This window comes from Sturnira hondurensis, unplaced genomic scaffold, assembly GCF_014824575.4.
Source record: "Sturnira hondurensis isolate 20B ecotype Veracruz unplaced genomic scaffold, ASM1482457v3 Scaffold0014358, whole genome shotgun sequence".
Classification (NCBI taxonomy): Eukaryota; Metazoa; Chordata; class Mammalia; order Chiroptera; family Phyllostomidae; genus Sturnira; species Sturnira hondurensis.
Window position 1 is genome coordinate 1 of NW_028086989.1, and position 6,020 is coordinate 6,020.

The following is a 6,020-nucleotide window of genomic DNA, read 5'->3' on the forward strand; positions in this document are numbered from 1 at the left end:
TGGCTTATTTTGCTCAGTATAATACTTTCCAGTTCCATCCATGATGTTGCAATGGGTTCCTTTTTCCTTTCTGCAGCATAGAATTCCATTTGTAAATGTACCATAGTTTTTGATCCAGTCATTGAACAATGGGCATCTAGGTTGCTTCCAACTCTTGGCTATCAAGCATAATTATGAGGATCAATGAATCTAGGAGTTGGTTTTTTGAAAAGATAAACAAAAGGGACAAAACTTTAAGTAGGCTCATCAAGAAAAGAAGAGAGAGGACCCAAATAAACACAATCAGAAATGAAAGAGGAGAGATTACAAATAATCCCAAAGAAATAGAAGGGAGTGTAAGAAAATACTATGCAGAACCATATGCCAAGAAATTTGAAAACCTAGATGAAATGGACAAATTTCTAGAAAAATATAATCTTCCAAAACTTAAGGAAAAACAAGCAGAAAACCTGAACAGGACAATAACAGCAGATGAAATTGAAGAGGTAATCAAAAAACTCCCATCACACAAAAGCCCTGGGCCAAACGGTTTCACAGGAGAATTCTACAAAGCTTTTAAGGAAGAGCTAACCCCTATTCTTCACAGACTATTCCAAAACATCCAAAAGGAAGGAAACCTCCCCCACTCTTTTTATGAAGCCAGCATCATCCTAATTCCAAAGCCAGATAGAGACACAACAAAGAAAGAAAACTTCAGGCTAATATCGCTGATGAACATACATGCTAAAGTCCTCAATAAAATATTGGAAATTGCATCCAACAATACATCAAAAAGTCATACACCACGATCAAGTGGGATTCATCCCAGGGATGCAAGGATGGTTCAATATTCGTAAACTGGCAAATGTAATACACCACATGAACAAAAACCAGGACAAAAACCACATGATCATATCAATAGATGCAGAAAAAGCTTTTGATAAAGTACAACACCCAATTATGATAAGGGTACTCATAAATGGGAATGGAGGGAGCATTCCCCAATATAATAAAGACCATATATGAAAGACCTACAACAAACATCATACTCAATGGGGAAAAGCTAAAAGCTTTTCCACTAAGATCAGAAACAGGACAACGTTGCCCACTTTCACCACTTCTATTTAACATAGTATTAGAAGTTCTAGCCACAGCAGTCTTACAAGAAAAAGAAATAAAAGGCATCCAAATAAGAAAGGAGGAAAAAAACTGGCATTTTTTGCAGATGACAATATAGTGTACATGGAAAATCCTATAGCCTTTACCCAAAAACTGCTCGAACTAATAAATGAATTGGGCAAAACAGCGGGATACAAAGTCAATATCCAGAAATAGAAGGCATTTTTGTATACCAAAAATGAAGCAGTAGAAGCAGAAATCAGGAACAAAATCTCATTTGATATAGCAAAAACAAAAATAAAATATCTGGGAATAAACCTAACCAAGGAGGTTAAAGACCTGTATGCAGAAAACTACACAACACTGAAGAAACAAATCAAGGAAGACACAAAAAAATCGAAACATACACCATGCTCATGGATTGGAAGAATAAACATCATCAAAATGTCCATACTACCCAAAGCAATTTACAGATTCAATGCAATACCTATTAAAGTGCCGATGGCATATTTCACAGACATACAAGAAACACTTCAAAAATTTGTATGGAACCACAAAAGATCCCGAATAGCAGCTGCAATTTTGAGAAAGAAGAACAAAGTTGGAGGGATCAAAATACCTGATATCAAACTGTATTACAAGGCCACTGTAATGAAAATAAACTGGTACTGGCATAAAAAGAGGCACATAGACCAATGGAATAGAACAGAGAACCCAGAAACAAAGCTAACTCTCTACACTCAATTAATATTTGACAAAGAAGGCATAAAATGGCATAACGATCTCCTTTTCAACAAATGGTGTTGGGAGAACTGGACAGCTACATGCAAAAAATGAAACTCGAGCACCAACTTACACCATAGATCAAAATTAATTCAAGGTGGATAAAAGACTTAAATATAAGCTGTGAAACCATTAAAGCCCTAGAAAAGAACATTGGCAGGAAAATCTCAGACATTCCACGCAGCAAGATTTTTACTGATATGTCCCCTAGAGCAAGGGACAGAAAGGAAAGAATAAACAAATGGGATCTCATCAAAATTAAAAGCTTCCGCATGGCTAAGGAAAACAGTATCAAGATACAAAGAGAAGCAACAGTTTGGGAAAACATATTTGCCAATGATACCTCAGACAAAGGTTTAATCTCCAAAATATACAAAGAACTCACTCGACTCCACTCAAAGAAGACAAGCAACCCAATTGAAAAATAGGCAAAGGACTTGAACAGACATTTCTCCAAGGAGGACATACAGAGGATCCAGAGACACATGAAAAGATGCTCAATAGCGCTAGCTATAAGAGAGATGCAAATTAAAACCACAGTGAGATACCACATTACACCAGTCAGAATGGCTATCATAAACAAAGAAACAAACAACAAGTGCTGGAGAGGTTGTGGGGAAAATGGGACCCTAGTTCACTGTTGGTGGGATTGCAGACTGGTACAACTACTATGGAAAACAGTATGGAATTTTCTAAGAAAACTAACAATGAACGTGCCTTTTCACCCAGCAATTCCACTCTTAGGAGTATATCCGAAGAACCCTGAAACACCAATCCAATAGAACCTATGCACCCCGATGTTCATAGCAGCACAATTTACGAGAGCCAAGAGCTGGAAGCAACCTAGATGCCCATAGTTAAATGATTGGATCCCAAAGCCATGGTACGTTTACACAATGGAATTCTATGCTGCAGAGAGGAAGAAGTAGCTCTTACCTTTTGCAACATCATGGATGGAACTGGAGAGCATTATGCTGAGCAAAATAAGCCACATGGTGAAAGACAAATACCATATGATCTCACCTTTAACAGGAATCTAAACAACAAAACAAACAAGCAAGCAAAATATGACCAATGACACTGAAATACAGAACAGGCTGAAAGGCTCCAGAGGGGAGAGGGGAGAGAATCATAGGGGAAAGTGGGAGGGACTCACATGAATAAGTATAAAGGACACATGGACAGTAATTAAGGTGGGTGGCGGAAATGGCAGGGAGGTGGGGAGCACTGGGGTGGGCAGGATAGGGAATATAAAACAGAAAACTGTACTTGAATAAGAATTAAATAAAAATTTAAAAAAAACAACTGAGCACCTCGACAAACAGGCGAGAACCATTGTGAGCTGCTTTCACAGGTGCAGGAGGCAAGGTGCAAGGGAGAACAGCCAGCTCCATCTCATCTGTCTTACCATCCATGCTTCTGCTGATCATCAGTCGACGTACGTTTCCCTCGTTTCTGCAGGGAACCCTTCAGAAAAGAATTACTCTGAGAAACAGCTCCTCAGTGACTGAATTTATTTTTGTGGGATTCTCAGAACAGTCAGAGCTCTGTGTCCTCCTGTTCCTCCTGTTCTTAGGAATCTATGTGTTTACCGTGGTGGGCAACTTGGCCTTGATCACCCTGATTGGGCTGAATTCTAGTCTCCACACTCCAATGTACTTTTTCCTTTTCAACTTGTCTTTTATAGATCTGTGTTACTCTTGCATCTTTACCCCCAAAATGCTGAATGATTTTGTGTCTGAAAATGTCATCTCTTTTGTCGGGTGCATGACTCAACTATTTTTCTTCTGTTTTTGTGTGTGTGTGTGTGTGTGTGTGTGAATTCTGAGTGCTACGTGCTGGTAGCAATGGCCTATGACTGCTATGTGGCTATCTGCAAGCCTCTGCTGTACACAGTCATCATGTCCCCCCAGGTCTGTGCTCTGCTGATGTTTAGTTCCTACATGGTAGGGTTCCTGGGGCCTATGGCCCACACTTTAAGCATGCGGAGACTGAGCTTCTGTGACTCCAATGTCATCAACCATGACCTGTGCGAAGTGCTCCCCCTCCTGCAGCTCTCCTGCAGCAGCACCCGGGCCAACCGGCTGGTCTTCCTTGTTGTTGGAGCGGTCTTCACAACCTCTAGCAGCAGCATCTTCGACTCTTACGCTTTGACTCTCCACAGTATCCTCCGCATCCCTTTCGCAGAGGGAAGGGCCAAAGCCTTTAGCACATGCAGCTCCCATGTCCTTGCTGTGGCTCTGTTTTTTTCGGTCAGGGTCATTTACCTATCGAACAACCTCTCTCCCTGGGCCTGTGTACCAGAGCAAGTATGCTTCCATCTTCTACACCAACGTGCTTCCCATTCTCATCCCTTTGATCTACAGTTTGAGGAATAAGGACATTAAACTTGCCCTGGGTAAAACCCTGAAAAGAGTGCTTTTCTGAGGGTTCTGTTTGTATCAGTTAATGACTGGGAAGCATCATCATATCCTTTTATCTACAGATGGGGGAATTTTCATTTTTCTCTCTAGTAGGGTCTTCTCTCCACTTAAAAATTGCAAATCTCTTGTTTATACTCTTCTTGAGGATGTATGTATAATAGAATGTATTTTGTACTATATAAATGGGTTCACTGTATGCAACTTAGCATTGATTGAGTGGCTATTATTTACTTGACTCCAATATGGGCCCAAGACATGAGTAAGACGAGGCCCCATGCCTTCCATCCTTTTCTTGGTAGGCTAAATGGGCTCGTCCAACTGACATTTCTGGCTGGGAGCTGGGGAAAGTGGTGATGTGAAGGTCCATGAGAGTGAATGTGGTTTTCTTCAGTTATGGGAGCAGCCTTGGGCCATAGGTAAGATCGTCTCCCAGTCCCCAGAGAGATTGGAAGGATCATAAATCATCTCTTTCATCCACCTAAATATACACAAAAGAGAAGGCTTCACCCAAGAGCCCCTTATGTGGTCTGGAAACTTTTTTTAAATTTAGAGGTAGAGGATGGAGAGAGAGACAGTAAGACAGACAGACAGACAGAAACAGAGAGCGATAGAGAGAGAAACACTGATGTGAGAGGGAAACATTGACCATTTGCCTCCTGTACTTTCCCCCATTGGTTATCAAACCCATAACCTAGGTATGTGCCCTGCAGCCTTTTGGTGCATGGGATGATGCTTCAACCAACTGAGCCACCTGGCCAGGGTCCTGTTCTGAAATGTAAAGATAAATTGAAGCTAAAATATCTCGTTTCCAATTTTAGAACTCTTTGGCCTTGGGATAGTAATCACGGGTAAGCAGCCTTGTAATTGGGTCAGGTTGGGGGCTCTGGATACTAAGGCTGAAAGCAAAAGAAGAACAAAAGCAAAGCTCCATGGACATTCGTGAGTATGTCACCTGCTACCTCTGTTCTGCCCCAAAGGTACGCTATGGGACATACGGGGAAATCCTTCTATTCTTTGCCGTAGATTTAGACTTTACTGTCTCTAAGCGCATATGTTACAGTTAGCAGAATCGGGGAGAAAGGGGAATCATATTGCACTCCCCACTGGCAAGGGAGACTTGGAAGGAACCCAGATTGTGAGTGCCAAAGATTACTCCAAACTGCTCTGCTGAAGGTGCTGCCCTTCTGTATGGAATAGCTCCGATTTTGAGGGATGTGTCACCATAAACTGTCCTTTGCATAGGCAGGAAGGTGGACCGGGGACCAGACCAACCCATGGGGAGAGGAGCAGGGTGAAGACTTGTGTGGTCAGAAAAAGGGGGCCCTACTCTGAGCAGAGGCTAGAACGTGGGTTGTCCTCGAAGAAACCCTCTCTCAAGAGTATTCATACTTTTTTTGGATATGGGGAGAGTTTTATAAAGTACTGAGTTTATACATTTTGCTTTGCTTATATTTCTCCAGCTCTTCCCTAAAATCAGATAATTTTCAAGTGTGTCTCGGGACCAGAAACAAGGCAGCAAGTGGAAGTAAGGGCTTCCTCACACTTACCGCCTTGCTGACACACACATGGAAGGAGCAACGTCATACTGACAAGAAGAGCAGTTCAAGGGTTCCAAGGCTACTGGAAGGACGGGGTTTCATCACCAAAAAGACCTACATGGGAAAAAGAAAGGGCTGCAACCCAGGCCGTGCAGACATGGCAAACCACATGTACATT

The 6,020-nt window shown here is 41.7% G+C and overlaps 1 pseudogene; it reads left to right on the plus strand.

Moving 5' to 3' along the window:
* Window positions 1-3,294: 3,294 nt before the first annotated feature.
* On the plus strand, window positions 3,295-4,308 carry LOC118998549 (olfactory receptor 8B4-like; annotated as a pseudogene).
* The last annotated feature ends 1,712 nt before the right edge of the window (window positions 4,309-6,020 follow it).